This window comes from Labrus bergylta, chromosome 2, assembly GCF_963930695.1.
Source record: "Labrus bergylta chromosome 2, fLabBer1.1, whole genome shotgun sequence".
In the NCBI taxonomy this organism is placed as follows: Eukaryota; Metazoa; Chordata; class Actinopteri; order Labriformes; family Labridae; genus Labrus; species Labrus bergylta.
The window spans coordinates 18301558-18320320 of NC_089196.1; the positions used below are offsets into that span (position 1 = coordinate 18301558).

The 18763-nt window shown below is 37.7% G+C and overlaps 2 long non-coding RNA genes across 2 annotated transcripts; one reads left to right on the forward strand and one right to left on the reverse strand.

Moving 5' to 3' along the window:
* Positions 1-528: 528 nt before the first annotated feature.
* On the reverse strand, positions 529-15329 carry LOC136181284 (uncharacterized). The gene is made up of 3 exons (XR_010667639.1): positions 15086-15329; positions 1899-1944; positions 529-1392 (listed from the first exon to the last, which is right to left on the reverse strand). It is a non-coding gene; the product is annotated as an uncharacterized lncRNA (long non-coding RNA).
* Positions 2507-8631, forward strand: LOC109997022 (uncharacterized). Its single transcript, XR_002278524.3, has 5 exons — positions 2507-2735; positions 4595-4724; positions 5760-5872; positions 6176-6389; positions 8041-8631. It is a non-coding gene; the product is annotated as an uncharacterized lncRNA (long non-coding RNA).
* Positions 15330-18763: the final 3434 nt, after the last annotated feature.

Sequence of the window (18763 nt, forward strand, 5' to 3'; positions counted from 1 at the left end):
AAAGATGCAGCTTCATTAGGAGATCGAAATTAAACTGTTCATTATTAATGAAAAAAAACAATATACATATTACTTATTTCTATCTCTAGATGTTTCTGTTAAGAGCCATCAGACTTTAAATATGAGTGTACCTGACTATCCACTCCATTGTATTTGATACAGAAAGAGTCTATGGTCACAAGGCACTTAATTTCTTTGTTTTTCTTTTAACTGTGTTTCTCTTTTTCACATGACATTGACTAAATCCAGCAACAACTCTACAATTTTATTTTATTTTTACTACACATCTCAACCTAACTTAATGTAGAATTTAAATGCCATGTGCTGTTCAATAAAGTCCACCCAGAAATTTAGGTTTTGTTAGAAGCTTCAGCAAATTCAGTTATTTTCCCTCATGTATCATTATGGAAATTTTTGTCAGTTGGGGCAAATGTTTCCTCTTTATCTGGTCATCATTTTGGCTGTGTTAGTGCATATGGCACACCTTTTTTTAAGAAAGTCTCTCTCTTGACACATTTTGGAATTCAATTCAATTCAATTTATTTTGTATAGCGTCAACTCATAACAAGTGTTATCTCAAGACACTTTACAAAAAGCAGGTAAAATACCTTACTCTTTGTCTGTTAACATTACAAAAAGCAGGTAAAAAGACCTTACTCATTGTTATGTTACAAAAAGCAGGTAAAAGACCTTACTTATTGCTATATTACAAACATAGGCATGCCTGCCTATGTTCTGGCAGGCCGTCAACCAACGATCTTGAGGAGCCTAAGAGAGCTCAAGAGCTCCCAGGAAAGTAGGTGGTTAGTGACTGAGATTTACAGGTAGATACATGCAGTAATATGATGTACTGTATATACACACAGAGAGAGAGAGAGAGAGAGAGAGAGAGAGAGAGAGAGAGAGAGAGAGAGGAGCTCAAGGTGCCAGTTTCCCCGGTAGTCTAAGCCTATAGCAGCATAACTAAGAGCTGGTCTACACCAGCACTAACTATAAGATTTATCAAAAAGGAAAGTTTTAAGTCTATTCTTAAAAATACAGACTGTGTCTGCCTCCCGGACCCCGGCTGGAAGATGATTCCAGAGGAGAGGAGCCCGATAACTGAAGGCTTTACCTCCCATAGTACACTTAGAGACTGTAGGTACCACTAGCAGGCCTGCACTCCGGGACCGCAACGCTCTCGAGGGACAGTACGGCACTAGTAGCTCCTTAAGATAAGATGGTGCCTGGCCATTTAGAGCTTTGTAGGTGAGAAGAAGGATCTTGAATTCTATTCTCGACTGTATAGGGAGCCAGTGCAGAGAAGCCAGGACAGGAGTGATGTGGTCCCATTTCCTGGTTCTGCAGCGTTCTGGACCAGTTGAAGAGTCTTTAGAGATTTGCCAGCGCACCCTGACAAAAGAGAGGAATGCATATATTTTTTTTTTAATAGATCAATAGAACACTGTGAAACATTTTTACTACCCTCTTAAGTCACTAAGGACAAAAAGGTCCACTTCCAAAAAACTGCTTTAAAAATAGAACAGATTGATATTTTTTCTACTTTTTTCTGTGTTTAGGAATTTAAATTTAAACCTTTAAATGCCAGAATCATGTAATCAAACTGGCATTTAAAGGGTTAAATTCCCCAAAATGATTGAATGTTTTGTAGTTTTGAGCAGGGCTTAAGTGATGTATGCAAAAAAAAAGGAAGTGGACATTTTTGTGAAGAGGTAAGTAAATTAAACTGATGGCTGAGGGTTTTAAGAAAATGTTTCACTTATTTGTTGTGCTGTGTGCGTGCTGTTACCATGTGTGACACATGCAGCTGTGAGTTGCTCATCATAGAGGCACAACCCTGAAAAACTGTCAAAAACAGTCTTATTTTGGACTTCAGAAGGGCTGAAGTCCTTTCCTACCTTTCAAAAGAGCTGAGATGGTTTGCATTCCTTTGTGATTTGCTTTCTGTGAAGAAAAAAAATCCTCTATCACACTTCCTGTCCCTAATGACTGCTGTATGCATGAAAAAAACTCACATGCTCACTTATTCACAAAAACATAGCTGGTTTGACAGAGAAAACTTAACATTAGCTTTTCAATCAAAATGTACCTTACTGAACAACCAGATAAGTAGTCTGTAGTTACCACAATTTCCAGAAGAAATAGTCAGGGTTTTAGCAATTCATTATATTTTTTTCCTCATAGTCCACTACACAGCTCCTACATTGCACATTTTGTACACTTTGTGTTTTTTAATTTTAATTTTTCTATATCTTACATTTTATATATTTTAATTGCTTCTTATACTATATTATTTAAGTTGTTGCTAGTTCTGTTTTATTTCCTTGCTAATTGTTTAGCACCAATACACCAAGTCAAATTCCTTGTTATGTTGTACTTGGCAATAAAACCCGATTCTGATTCTGATGCTATTGTTAGAGGGAGGGGGCGAGAGGTGGGGATTAATTGGGGTCCAGTTCATTTCTTTGCTCCAACACATAGACTGAAAATATTACCCCCTTGTGTGTTTGTCCAGCAAAGTCCAGTATAACCAGATTCAGCTGCTTGAATTTTTTTTACTAGATTTCATCTTTGCCTTGGCCAGCATTGGTTGCATTCCTAGACGCCTACGTCAAACCTGCTGGTCCGTATTTAAATAGTTTCCCGTCACTGAGGCTGAGAAACAACACTGCTTTTCGCCAGGACTCGTCACACAGACAGAACCTCACAGCCTCGCGGTAGGCAACTTCAGTCCTGTAAGTGAGTTGTGCATTATTTCAAACATGTACATGAAAGCTCTGGTTTCCTCTTTTTTTCCTGTCAAATCTAAGCTTTAGCATTGTGTAGAACCTGCATCTTTTTCACACTTTTCGCCTGCAAGTGTGTGATCATTTTAGTCTGCAGGAGTAGCTGGGATCCTGAATTCTGGCGGGTCAGTTGTTAAAGGAACCGTAGAGCTTTGAGCGAATGTGCGGCTTCGTGTTTTCTTTTTTCTAATCTGTCTACGTTGGTAGTCTATTTAAAAGCATGTTAACATGTGCACCAGTATCTAATGTGTAATAACATTTAATGTGCAGCAGTATCTCAATGAGGAAACTGTTAAACACTATAATTTGTATCGATGTCATTAGGCTACTTTTTTATCTTTTTTATGTATCTCATCTGCACAGGCCTTTACATGCATTTTGCGCGCGAGAGAGTGCAGGCTCCGCTCAAGCAGCGCCGCTTTATTGTAAGGCGCAGAGCCTTACAATAAAGCGGCATAAAACATAGCAGCTTCAGAGCAAGAGAGAGAGAGAGAAGGTGAGCGACTGTCCGTACACGCATCAACAAATGAAGCTTCTCCTGGCTCCGTTATGTACAGCTGCTTGCTGCCGATTGTGCTGAACTCCAATAAATAACAGAATATCTGTTAATATAGACCTACAGCTGCTTTCTTGCAACAGCTGCAGTTGTTTCAGGACTGAACTATAACAGAATATCGAGTGGAACTTTTCAAAACGCGAGGTGTACTCCTGGTGTTGTTTATGTCTGTGCGCGCGCGAGCAAATTGAGCAGAATAAAGTTGTTTGTTGCAAAAACTAGATTAATTTAGAGTTGAAAACACATTTGATATAAATACAGCCCAATAGATAACCTACAAGACACATAAGATAAGAGTACGACAAAAAATAAAAAATGTCGTTTTATGCTGAACAGGTTTTTTTTTTTATATTGTGGAGATTTCTTTGCGTACCACCACAGGGAGCCCATACCATAGTTTGAGAACCACTGATCTAGACTTTAAGTAGTACAAATGGCAGTAGTAAAAGTGTATTAAATAAACCTAAGAGTATACAAATAGACTTTACTAAATGTCAGCACCGACATAGGCATTGAGCCCAACACAGATGATAGAAGTCTGTGGGAAGAAGCTGTTGGTCTCTCTGGAGCTCATCTTTTCGAGATGGCAGGGGGACAAACAGACAGTATATCCTGGCTGTGTTGTGTCCTTGCTGGTGTCAGAGGCACTCTTGGCATGCAGGCCTGGCAGCACAACTACAATAATCCTTTGTGCACTTTTTATGACAGCAGAAAGTCCTTTCTGTTCTATGCTGTGCAGCTATAGCATTTCCTGAACATCACTCAATAACTAACTGCCTTATCAAGTATAATAGCATTCTGGTGTTTACAGGAGATTTATTTTCATGATATGGAATAATAGGATGTTTTTTTTGCAGCTTTACTGAACACTGCACAATGTTATTATTTGATTGATTGGCAAAATTATTGTTATCATTTTAAGTCACATGAAAGCTCAATCTGATTGACGTTTTTCATGACTTAAAAGTTGCACAATTCTGAGGGAGTTGATATCCCTTTCAAGACACAAGAAGAGGTTTATTACTATCTCTGATTTCATCTTAAGGCAGATCTACACTTAAAAATAGATTTTTTAAATTACTTTACAAGCCAAGTGTGATGAAATACAGATTGCTGTGTATGAGTAATACATTCAGTCGGTCTTAACTAATTTCAGATGTAAGACTTGGATTCTCTCCATATTTTCTCTTTGATTTTCTGAAGTTTCTAATTAACCATTTTTTGTGTTACTTTTTTAAAAATTTTCCCTCAGGACAGAACATTACTGAGGAGACAGCATCATCATCACATAATGAATCTGGACGGGAAAATTGTGACAGTCCGTAAATTCTCAGATGGAGTGAAGATATGTGCCATTGACCAACCGAATTCAATAACTGCTGGTACAACTTTTTTCGGAATGAGGCAAAAAATATTCACAAATCTGGTTATGCAAAGGAGCTGGTTTGGTACTCCGTTGATATATAGCTGTTTTCACATTTGCACGTCTGAAAAATTCTGGAGAACTTCAGCAGGAAACAAGTCTGATCTGGTAGTTCACACAAACACTTCCCAGCAGGAGACTATCCACGTCAGATAGGAGGTGGAGTCCTGAGACTAGACATGACGTAAAAGAACGGACTAAGCAACAGAGTCCACTTTGCAACTCTATAATGAGAATATTTTACTTTCTATCAATGCAATGTGCAGTTTGACAGAATCAGTATCAACAAAAGAGCGGAGAAGAACATTCTGGCAAAGAGAAAACGTAATACAGCAGGTTAATTATGTGCACGGAGGTCACAACGGTCGAGTGAATACAGCCTATGATCGTGCACCAATCGCAGAGAATTAACGTCACCAGCTCAAGGTGATTTCACATCTTCCTGCAGAAAAATACTAGGGGATTGGCAGGAGAAATTCAGAATAAAATCTGAGTGACAAATTTGGCAGTTTGCATTGACACATTCAGCTCGCCCAAATTTGTTAATTTTTTGTGCAAGTGTGAAAGCACTATATGTGCTACCCTCTATATAAGGTTACAAAAAGTCTATACATAGGGCTTTGTTTAACCCACCTTTGATTGGCTACCGTTTGATTTTTATTAAAAAGTACATTTTAAGAATGAATTTCAAGTATTATGGCAAATGAATTGACGTATAAGCAAGTAAAAGAAGACATGCCAGTGCACTTGCTAATGACACACAACTTTATGGAATCACAATGTTTCAGAGTTCTTCTTCAGGTGTTCATTTATTAACAAAATTATCAACTGAAGAAGAATTCTGGTGATTTAATAAAGATTTTTTGTGAAATTGAGCAAGCGTGCGGGCGTATCTTGTTGCTGTTTTTTAATTGCTCAGCACCTATTACTATCCTTTTTCAAAATATATCAACCCATTCACAAAGTAAATATGTTTCTTTGCTTCCTTCCTTAGAACATGAGGTGAAAATAATAACAAGTGTGAGAGAAGAGAAAATACTGCTGGCTTTCCATTTCCGCCGTAAAGAGAAAACTTATTGTACAAAGGTGGTGGAAGAATGCCTCAAGGTAAATAAAAACCTATTTATACATATAGACATAAAAGGTTATTGGTATACACAGGTACAGAGCAGTAGAAAGCTTAAAGGAAAATAAAAAAAGGGGAAAATGTAGTATAATTCAGGTGTTGAAATGCATTAGAAGGGCTCATCATTGGTGTGAAACTAAAGAAAAAGTTACTGAAATACATTATTTATTTTATTTTGATACTTATTTTTATAATTATTGAATGTATATAGTCATTGTTTCTTTCTAATTCTTGCCTTGTGTGGAACCCAACAGGGATAAACAGTCTATTTTGTGTGTTCACAGGTAGAGGAAACTGATTGCTGTGATGGAAACCCAAAAAATATATCTGATAACCACTGGTTTGTGATGGAGAAAAATGGGAATGGTAAAAACTACAACCTGCACACTTTGTGTGCCCCCAAGCTTTACCTTTCATTGCTATTTGAGAAGCCCTACACTTTTACCCTAACTGACTTCCCCCAGAAGTTTGCTGAGTTCTTGCCGTAAAAAATTTGAGGTATGGTTTCATTCAACCTAACATTTTTTAATGTTCTATATTGCACTGCTACTCTACTTTTACCTGTTGTGAAAAGTTGATGTAACTGCTGAGAAGTGACAACGTGCTGCAACAGGCCAAGTAATTTCCAGCAGGAGAAACATACTGCAAATTAAATTACTCATGCAAAGTACAAAGAAAATGTAAAAAAGGAAAGACTGCAAATGGAAATACAAGCTGTAAAAAGATGAATGCATTAACAACAAATGTGCTCCAAATACATACATCAACAAAGGTTAAACACACAAACCAAAAAAAGAAAAGCTACAGATAAAAGCTGAATATCCATTCACCACAACAAAGGGCATCAGGTGTACAGAGGAACAGTGGAACAGTTTGTAATTGACTAGAAAGAGTGAGGGACACTAACACTGAATGTATTGTATTGATATATTTATTGAAAAATAAATAAATGGATTATCAGACCACATAATGACAGACGTTGCTGGAGCAGTGTGTCTCTGAAGTAGGGGTGGGAATCCACAGATATTATTCCGATACTCGAGTCACAATACGATATCATTGCGATTTTAAACATTTTGTGATATGCTGAGAATTGCAATACATTATATTGCGATTGAACTTTTTTTAACTGCATATTAAGTCCACAAAATTAAACTAAATCAGCAACTGTTTTGTCATATAAGAAAAAAATCTCAGTCTATTTAGTCTCAGTCTTTTTATTTCTACACAATGGTAGTCAAGCCCACAGCCTGACCAACACTGTGATTAAAGTAAAAACCCTGTTAAAGGCTGCGTGCACCTCACAATCTGAACTGTTAGTATTTCAGTCTAATTGAACTGAACTGAACACAAACATGTACGGACGACTGTACAATAGAAGTCGTTTTTAACAATACAATTTATGAAATTTAATTGTGCAGCCCCCTCAGCAACTACCAATTTAAAAAAGCATATTTGCTATTATCATAATAATAAAAAAACATACTTGCTGGCCATACAGCCATGAGCTGTATCAATTTTTCCCCCCATTTCTACTCTGAAGGCAATGCACCACTGACCTGTGGGTAAGATATGTTTGTTAATGATGGAAAAATACTGAGTGTGTAACTGAGTGCTGTACTCATACAATGTTTAAATGTCTTGTTCTTTAAGAAGTCTTAAAGAATCAGTGTGAGTAAGCAGGTGTCCTTGGGGATAGTAGAAAGATGGTACAACTGGGCCTCTCACATACCAGAAAAGAGATAACTTCTTTGTTGCTAAGCATGATGCATGTTAAGTGTTATCTGTTTTGTGCTTAAATACTGAGACTCCTCTCTGTTCGGGGAGCGCCTCTCCCACAACTTTGTGTTGTGTGAGATCCTGTGCACTGCTTGAATAAAGAGACGCTGACTTCAAAATCCTCATTGTGAGCATGATGTTACTTTTTATCAGGCTCTTAGCACAGGAGTGTGTTGGTGTTCACGCCTCAAGTTGTTGTCAATAAATGTGCCAGCGGATTTTTGTATTTCTAAAGATACACTAGCCTTTGAAACATAACAATCCACTACTTCTTCCCTCTTTAGCGTCAATCTCTATTATCATCCCACCATTGTCTTAGTTTATATTTCACTATCTCTGTTTACTCTTCTGTCTCTCTGTTTGTTTGCAGGCATCCAACTCCAACCCAACTTCCCCTTCTACAGCATATTATCACCATGCTTCCTTTGTACCCCATGCTACCGGATATGCTCCATCTCTGGACCAAGATAGCATTGGAGTTATTCTGAAGATGTTTTCAATTCACTGGTGGGGCTTGGTGTCAACTTGTACTTTATTCTAGGGGTATTCTTGCTTTTAAAGTAGAGTTTCCTAATATATAGATTTTGAGTCTACTCCAAAAACACCGGACACTTAATTTCCAATTCTGATAATGTCAGATGAATGAAAAGAAACTGAAAATACTTGATCTTAGACTTACAAGACATTAAACAACTGTTTTCAGAAGTTGTGTGATTTTGACTATGTAGATAACACCGAGACCACTCGAGCCATCGACATCCAAGATTATATATTTTTTTCATAAAACTTTATCTTTGCGGTTTGTTGTACTTCAATGATTGCTGAATGACTATTTCTGACTTGTGTTGCTGGTGTTGGAAAAGAAGAGTTGCAATGTTGCCTGTCTATGTTCTTTGTCACTTTTTTACTTATTCTGTAGCCAAGCATGAGCACTTTATTAATAAACAGATACATTACATGATGTTGTTTTGCTTCTTTGAAAAGAGGGGTTATGTACCCAAGCAAGGTTGGATTATTATTTAATTCACCATGATCAAGTTTTCTGCCAATTTAGTGAGATCTTTAACAACAATTGTGTGTGGGAAACTTCAGTGTGTGAAATGTATAATCATGAAGTGCATGAGAAGCACTTCAAATCTGTTTCAACATGATTGAAAAGACAAGCATGATGACAAAAACAACACATACCTTTCCCACCAGATAAACACACCCCATTAATTCCTGTAACATGTCAACAACACTTTCTCTCTGGTCTATACCTGTCAGGCAAGTTTATCGGAAATCATTTTTTGTGCACTTTCAGCACATTCACAACAGACCAGTACAGACTAATTCATCTGGTACAAACTATCAAAGACATCAATTAAATGCTGAAATACGATGAAAATGAATGTTTTTAAAGATCTAGACACTGAGTTTGGATCTCTTTACTTTGGTCAGTATTAAATAACGATGAAAATGTACGGTTTATTTTTCTCATTGCATTATCTTTTTCTTCCTTTGGTTTAATGACTAGCCCTATCCAGAGATACACATTTGATATTCATTTGGAAACTAAGCAAAGAGTGTTTGATAAAGGTAATGAGAGCAGAAAAAAATAAAAATTGACTGTAGGTTTGATATTTTTTTTCTGTTGCCTCTGATGTCTTGCAATTAAAAGTGGACTAAATATGAATTTATTCGGAGATGCAAGACAATCACAAAAAATGATCCACAGTAAAGGTATGTAACAGTTTAACAGGCAGGAGATTAGTAACCAAAACAACAGAACACAAGTAACTTCTACAAAAACAGCAAAATGTTAAGGAAAAGCAACGCATTACAGAAAGTTTGATATAAAAAATGTTGAATCAAATGATGAAAGGAGTATCAAAAGTGATGACAGACCATGTAATCCTAGTTGTCATGATTTGATCTGGTTTAATTTAGTTTTTCAGAGTTTTCCTGTTCATGACAGAATGAACTGACCAAACAAAGGACCCAGTAGAGACTTTTTTTAGAGATTTTTTTTATTCAAAAATAAATTATATTCAGAACAAGTTCAATAAAGTGCAAAGTGCTAATTTCAGTATCGAGCTTGTCAAGCGGCTAAATGCTGCGTGGCTTTTAACCAGAATGCACCATGTATACATCTGAACTCCACCTTTATTGCTTAGTATGATTTTATTTGATATCTATCCATAGTGTATTCCAGTATACTTTCTTAAATTAAATATAATCAAATAAATTGTTTCAATACTAATCTTGTTATACTTTAAGAACATGCTTGTTTTTTCTTATCTTAACTTGTCTTTTATAAATTAAGTGCAAGAGATAAGTCTCACACATTTTTTTTTAAATATCCTCTCTTAAGCATTTTTTTCATTATTTTACTGTCATCACATCAAAGATTTCTTGCTGGAATACAAATGCGGCTTAAACAACTTCACAAAATGTTCACTCCTGAAATAAAGCACAATATAAAAGTTTCCCCATCAACACCTGCCTCCCATTATAAGCTAATGTATAGCACTGGTGGCTGTCTTCCTGCCCTCTTCTTTTTTTTTCTGATCCTTGGACATTTCCCAGCCTGATTTTGTTTCACTTGGCAGCTGAGAGAACTTTAGTGCAGTTTGCGTCACATAATCTTTGAACGATAGCCAGAAAAACATGAAATCTTTGGGTAGACTCCAAAAATCTGATTGCATAACATGAGCTACTTTAACTTCCTGCAGCTAGAACGTTCCCAAACTAAATATTAACTTACATGAGGCAACATATTCTAGTTCAGTTGAGGATCATGGAAATGTCTTGCAGGGCTTAAAGCAAGGAATTGAACCATTGCAATATTGCTAGCAGAAAGGTCAGATAAACACACAATTTTAGATAATTTGTCCTCTTGGGATTATGAATGTGTGTATAAAATTGCATGACAATTTAATATTCAAAATTGAGGTTTATATCACTCTAATCACTCAACAAAACAGCTACATGCTTTTTGAAAGAAAAAAGTTAAGGCATCAATGGATGACAGTGGGGTTGCGGTGGCTGCGTTCCTTCACTTGTGCAAAGCATTTGACACTGTTAATCATAGCAATCTACTACATTAACTACTCAACTTCAGCTTTTCCATAGAGTCTATCTTAGTCTTATCAAATCGTACTTCTCATCCCACTCACAGCTTGTAAAAATTATAAATATAAATCGTACGCCCTATACCTATCAACTGGGTGTCCTGAAGGGCTCTGGTTTGGGCCCTACCCTGTTCTGCATGTACATCACTGATCTGCCATCTGTTTGTGGCCAGTGTGATATTTTAATATATGCTAAAAATACAGTTATTTTGTACGCATGGTAGAACTGCAGAAGAAGTTGCACTCAAACTAACCAAGGAAATGTTAAAGGTTGCATCCTGACTTAACCAAAACTGCTCGATAGATAGATAGATAGATAAATAGATAGATAGATACTTTATTCCTAATATCAGAAAATATGTAGGGCTTTAATGTAGGAACCCATCACTTAAAACATTATAGAATGATAAAGGCAAGCAAAATCTGTTTTGACAAAAATGTAAGGATTTATAAAAGGTAGTTCAGAAGCGGACATGCATTAAAGTTGGACCGACTACAAAGTAACAATCCACAAAAATTCAGCAAGGAGATAAATAAATTGGGCCCAAAGAAAATAAAGAAAATTCCAGTGGAAACTATATTAGATAATGGTGAGATTGAGAGCTAGTGCTGAGAAAATGGGAAAAAGATTTTGCCGGTATATTATCAGGTAACCATATTCCACTTGGGTTCAATGATGTGTTCTTAAATGACATTTGTGTTACAAAATGTGAGTTGGAGAATCATATGAACATGGCAGGAAGGAACCAAAATATGATTTTGAACCATGATATTACTGTAGAAGAAGTCCAAAGGGAACAGAGGTTCTGTTCTAACTTTAAAAACATGTTTTAAACATGGTATAATCCCATCTGAATGGTACAAATTCATTATTAAGCCTGTACCAAAATCATCAAAGAACGATCCCAGAATACCCTCGAATTGTAGATGATTCAGTCTCCTTAGTACGGCCTATAAATTGTATTCTTACATACTAAATTGTCATGTCCAGCTCAGTGTCTTAGGTTGTTTTTATTTCTATCTTGTATTATTTCCAGTTTTGGATCACTAACTTCTCCTCTCGTTTCAGATCCTTCACTTCCTGCTGTCATGTGTTTCCCATCTGTGTGATTGTCTGCCCTGCCCTGATTGTTCCCAGCTGCATCTCGTTGTCTTCCCCCTCACCCTAGTATTTAGTCTGTAGCTTCCCTTCCTTCTGTGACAGTTCATCTTTGACCCCTGTGAGAAGCGTTCAAGCCTTTTCTTTCCTCTTTGATCACTTTTTTGGACTGTGTCTGCTAAAAGAGTAAAGACTGTTTTTTTTCCCCCCAATCAAAGACTGCGTTTTGAATCGTGCTTTTGGGTTCAGTTACCTGTGGTGTTGTTACACTAAATAATAGGCTCACGCAGTACTTAGAACTGGGACCCTATCTTGTTGATGAGCAAAATGGATTTCGAAAACAGCGAGCCTGTATTGATCATATACACTCAGTAACATCTATAATTAGAACTAGAATGGCTAAAGGTTAACCCACTTTTGCATTGAATTTCAAAAAGCATTTGATTGGATTAGTAGAGATTTGCTTTCATTCAAACTTCTAGAAGCTGGTGTGGATGGTAGATTCTATATTCTATTCTATTGGAATAGGATGTCTTGTTGATTCTGCTTGAAGAGCCTTGGGATCTGTCTGTAATAAACTGAAAGTATGTAAGGACCTTGGATATGTTACCTATCCAGCTCTACGATGCATGTGTATCTCCCATTTTGAACTATGCTGCAGGGGTTTAAAAAATTACAAAAACATAGATACTGTACAGAATAGAGCTATACGATGCTTTCTGGGTGTTCATAGATTTGCAATTCCAGCAATTCAGGGGGACATGGGCTGGGTGCCAGGGGTGGTACTTCGAAAATGTGAAATGATCCGATTGTGGAATCGACTAACCAAAATGGCAGAGGACCGAATAAACAAGAAAGTGTTTATGTGGAACAAAAAACATAACTCTCCATTGGCAAACGAGCTTTACTCAATCTTCGAGGAGGTGGATATGACGTATGTTTACATGAATAATCTGTGCTGTAACATTAACTCCATGAAAGATAAGGTCTTGATGAAGAAAAATGGTTTGAAAACGCTCTGTCCAAGCCAAAACTAAGGACATATGTGCAGATCAAAAATAATGTTATGACCGAGTTATATGTAAAGTGTCACTTATCAAGAAGCCAAAGATCCTTGGTCGCACAGTTAAGATCTGGTATTCTCCCTCTGGCCATTGAAGTTGGTCGATTCAAAAATATTCCAGTAGAAAACAGACTTTGTGAGATGTGTGAGTTGGGCGAAGTTGAAACCAATTATCTTTTGCATTGTACAAAATATGATGATTTAAGAGAATTATTGTTTCGTGAAGTAAAATCTAAAATATTGGGGCGGACAGATGTGCAGAAACTGGAATGGCTGTTTAAGTTGCATGTGTTTAAACTTGCTAGTTTTGTTTCAAAAGCTTGGAAAAGAAGACAGGATATTCTGTTTAATTAGTTTGACTTCTTGCTTTCTCTTTTTGTTTCTTGACAATGAATATAGCTTACCTAGTGCACTCTGAACCGGGAACGTTTTTAATTTATAGTGTCATGTAAGCCCAATTTATAGTGTCATGTAAGCCTATGCTGGGCATATGGATGTATGTATGACACAATAATAAAATAAAAAACTAAACTAAAACTACAACTTTTAACAGATGATTAAACTACTAAAAGTCGTTGTAGTCCTAAATACTTCTTGTAATGACACGAATCCCCAGGGTGTTAGGGAGAGAAACAAGTAGGTAGTGACGTTCCATCCACAGATCCAGTCATGAGCTGCTACCATTGGCTGTGTATTAAAAAGCCTAATGGCTGTGGGGACAAAGGATCTCCTGAACATGGATATACGTGTATAAACAAAGATAAAAGGGAATCAGCCAACATTTCAAATGATATCGGAGCAGATTAGTGCAGGAAGACATTCTGCATCCAACTGATTTGCACATAAGTTACAAGTTAATGCTCAGAATATAACGTTTTTTTCATGATGTTTTTTGCAGCTCAAACGTTTTCAAGATGAGGACTGCAGCCTGATACACTCATTTACCTGTTACATCGGCTTTGAATAGCTCCCATCTTGATGTCTTAACTCCATGCAGAGGAGGGAGAGTGACTTCCCTGCTAAAGTATTTTACTATGGAGGAGGTTTCAAAAAGATTAGAACCACAAACTAAGCATTCATCCGAAGTTAATGTACCACCTGCAAAGTGGAAAAATAACATCACATTGAGACTGAACGTCTTTACTTGATTTGATTATGAAAATATTCAGGTGTCAACTTGATACCATAATGTCAAATTCTGCATTTAGTTGTCAGTCTATTTGGTCCGCAAAGATTAATGCAGTCCCATATAAAGGTCCTTTAAGGCAATACATCTGGCACCAAGGTCCAGTTTTGACTTTTGAATCTCACCATCACTTGGACTTTGCCACAAACTGAAAGGAGAGTGAAAAATAGGCCTACTTTGTTCATGTTTATTTTAATTTCACATAAATGCCAACAGCTAATTTATGTAAAATACAGTTTGAACAGTCTCACCATCCTGCAGTCACTGCGAACAGTCTCACCAAACAACAACTTCATTACACACCAATGTTGTATAAACAGCTTGTACAGCTTTGCACAAGTGTTCACAGTGCATCCTGAGAGATGGCACCCTGTAGCCTTAGATCTAACAAAAAGAAACTTAACTTTTTCCAACTCAAATCATTAGGGTTGCTAAAACTGACCTGCTAATGTAAATCATGCAGGCCATTCCAAGGTCATTGTGTTAAGGTTTTTACTATGCAAATGCAAACGTTTTACATTATAAATATCTGTGGATAATCAGTTTATAGGGTGGCAAATAGGAGATTTGTTGGTAACACTTTTATACTGTCCTTGCAATGAGTTGCATACGTAATATTTACAGTCTATGGTTGCATATCGTCAGAGCTAGACAGTTAGCTAACAAGTGTAAGTCCTCCAAAAAATTACAAGGCGTAACTTTTCTCGTTATTTATTGGAGAATTCTTTCTTTCTTGTAAAACTGTAATAAAACACAAATTGTAAAGTACATTAGAGACTAACAAACATAAAATAGGGCACAAGAAACAATTAGCTAACCTAACATGCTTAGTCATGCTGCTAGCTTACTGCTCTGCTATCTATCAATTTATTAAAATCTAATCGTCCAAAGAAACAACTTAAAAACTTACATTCTGCCTCTGTACACCAAAGAACACAAATAACAAATACTCACAGACAATTAGTGTCCAAGGCAACAATGTTGAAGACAATTTTGCAAGTGGTGAAGAAACTGCTGTCTGCACTCTCCACAGCACTTAAAAGTCTGGAGGTAATTAACACCTCACATGGTCATACTACTCAGTTAACTTAAACAACCAGGAGGGGGCAGTGTGAAAACAAAACTTAACTCAAACAATATTAAATGTCCTTCACAAAGGGCACAACAACTTTATAATAACCATCATCTATAAAGGGTAAATAAGGGTAAATATTTAGTTATTTAACCATTACTTAATAGTTATTTACTGTTCACAAACAATGAAATTATAGTTAATAATGTTTGCTAATGATTTGTAATGCTGCAGACTCACTTCTATGAGCAATGTTTTGTGTGGCAGTAAGTAGTAGCACTTCCCCTATGGTTTTTATGTATTCCTGATTTTCTGTAACCAGTCTGTTATGTTCCTTGTTTAGGATATTTGGCAGTGTTTAATTATTTGCTACAGATCTCGGATAGTCTCTCCATGTAATCATTAAATGTTTATGCCTCTCAGACTTGGCATGGATTGCAAGTCCCCCCTCTCTGTAGGTTGCTTTCTTCCAGTTTTTGAATCCGGATGGTGAGTCAAAAACTGAGTCTGCGCTATTAGGGGGGCTAAAAAGTCTACAGGCGTAACAATATGCCGAGTTTGATTGTTTGAGTACTCAAGCCAGGGGTGTATGCTGTACCAGGTGGCCTTGATGCTCCTTCTCCTGTCCCCCATCAAGGTCCGTAGAAACAAGGTCATGTTGGGCTGCATCGGTGGCTCTCCTTTACCCCTGCTGATATCTGTGGAGAAAGTCAAACGAAATCATATGGCACATAATTCACTAGCAATCAAGAAACACCAATTATATCTATAATTATAAATCAATGACATGAAGGAGAATTTGATTTGATTTCTTCTCAATCATAAAACAACACACTTCTACATGGACACATATTCCAAACTTCAATTCAACATCACACACCCGATAGTCCAGTGCTTGTGGATGCACCTGTATCCTCTTGTGTCTCACACTCTCGTTGAATTTTCAACCAAAGCCTCACTCTCTGGACCTTCATCTGCGTCATCTTCCTTCTCTGTGTCCTCACTGTCATCTATCAAGTCCACTGGCTTTCCCTCTTTGACTCTCTCCACTCCCTGTGCTCCCTCAACACCTGGATCGTCTGTGTCTGTTTCTATGTCTGCCTCATCATTGTCTCTACTTTTGGTGGCGAACTAGGACATAATGTCCTGGTTTCTCTTCATCTTGATAACCTCTAAAGACAAAAACAACGGGGAGGAATGCACAGCACTTAAGTAACCCAGAATATTGAACTAACGTTACTGTTACAGACTTGGATGTACGTTGTGGTAACGTTAGCCTTTGCACTAGTAATTATGTACTTTATAGCATGCCACCAGGCTAACCATTTCTGAAGACAGCCCATTTCTTTCAAACATTAGCTATCGCAAAACTTAACGTTACGTTACTTGAAAGAAGTATATTAAAGAGGTCATATTATGCCCTTTTTGGGGTTTGTATATTTAATCTATGTACCTACTAAAGTATGTTCACAATAGCTAAAGTTAGAAAAAAAAGTGTCTGTTTTCATGTACTGCCGCTCCATGGCTCCACCGGCTCGCTTCTGACTCTCTCTCTAAGGCTCTGAAGTGCCCACGTTCAGAGTCCCCACGTGTGCCAAGTCTGATCTGATTGGTCGGCCTGTCGGCTCTGCCGTAATTGGTCAGTCGCTCAGCACGGTTCTTGGAAATGTCACACTCCTTTTACCATATTGGGAATGTAGCCACTAGGGAAGCAAAAACATTAGCACTTTAGCACTACTGTGCTACCGCAGGCTACGGCATATTGTGGGCGTGTTACAGAAGTTAATGAGCGTGCAACATGAGCTGCTGGGCTTGCCACAACGAGCCAATGGGCTTAGATCAGTGATATCACACTGACAAGACGTCACACTGGCAATTTTTTTTCGAGGGGGGCTAGAACTGAGTGTTACATGCAGCTAATGCTACAGCTAACAGGAGGACGTGTGAGAAGCTGCGTTTCCGCGGACTTTGAATTTTTGCACATAGATGTGCCTAAACATGCAAGAAGAAATTGCCACTACATAAAATCAAAAAACAGCGTGAGCAGTTCAGCTGTTTGTCCTGGAATCCTGCCACATGAATGACAGCCTGTGATTGCAGCTTCCGCAACAGCTGATTGTATTACAATGAATGAATGAATGACTCGGGTACGATTTACAAAGTTGAAAAAGGAACATGTTTCATGCCTGGTCAACGAGAGCACATTGTGATTCTTTTCTATGAATCCGCGGATTCAATGTCCGACTCTCTGAAGCGTATCCAAGCATGACTGAGGATAGTGCTGGCTATGTTGCGCCCGTGGACAAAAGCGAAGAGGAAAAGCTGCAGCGCGATGTCAGCGCAAGGAGAGTGAAACTAAGGCAGCTCACATTGAAATCAAATCAAATTGAGGATCTGCTGGGAAAGCATTCAAGCCACCAGGAGGTCAAATTAAAATTAAAGGACTTCAATGCAGTTTTGGAGACGTTCAAGGAGATAAACAATTCTGTTCAACAGCATTTGAATAAGGAGGAGCAAAGTGCCGATCAGAAGGACTGGTTTGAACCAAGGTTGAAGAAGTTTGAAGAATTCATCCAAAGGGTTCAAAATCAAGTGTATCAACTTCTTACAGTGTGCGTGTCACGTGTCATCGGCCTCGTCCGCTCGCCTTAAAGAGGAAACAAGGAGAGCAGCCTTGGAAGCAAAAGCAGCTGCCTTGAAACAAAAACAGGCTTTGGCATTAAAGGAGGCACATCTCGTGGCTGAGAAGGAGGAGCTAGAAATTCAAACAGCATTAGCAGTGTCAAATGCAAAAATTAAAGTATATGAAGGACATGACATTCCCGAAATTGGTGATGGAATGAATGAATATTATGCTGCAGAAGCCATGACACACAATCAAGGGGGTGCTAATGAGCAGAAAATGTCAATTCCTGTTAATATGGACCACAGTCAGCGCTCAGTCCCATCATTAGGAGCGAGACAAAAGTCACAAAGGCCACATGAGTCCATCACAACGCATAATACTGTTCCCAAACAACCTACAGATCATAATTATGAACTCTATGATGTCATGAAACGACAAACACACATCACAGAAACGCTTGTCAATCATCAACGATCAGCTCGCTTGCCACAACGTGATATTCCTGTGTTTTGTGGTGACTCACTTGATTTTAGATCCTTTATGAAGGCCTTTGAACATGTTGTGGACTCGAAAACTGACAACAATGTAGACAAACTGTTCTTTTTGGAGCAATTCACAAGAGGTGAGCCTCATGATGTGGTAAAAGGTTGCCAACATATGCCTGCTGGCCGTGGCTATAGAGAAGTAGTGCGCCTGTTGGAAGACCACTATGGAAACCCTCTTAAAATTGCGACAGCTTTAATGGATAAGCTATTTAGATGACCACAAATAAAATCAGAGGATGCTAAAACCCTTCATGGGTTTTCACTTTTTCTTTTAAACTGTCGCAATGCTTTGGAGGATGTGGATTATATGGATGAGTTGGACAATCCAGCCAACATGAGGGTTGTGATCTCAAAACTGCCATATAAAATGAGAGAAAAATGGCGAGCTT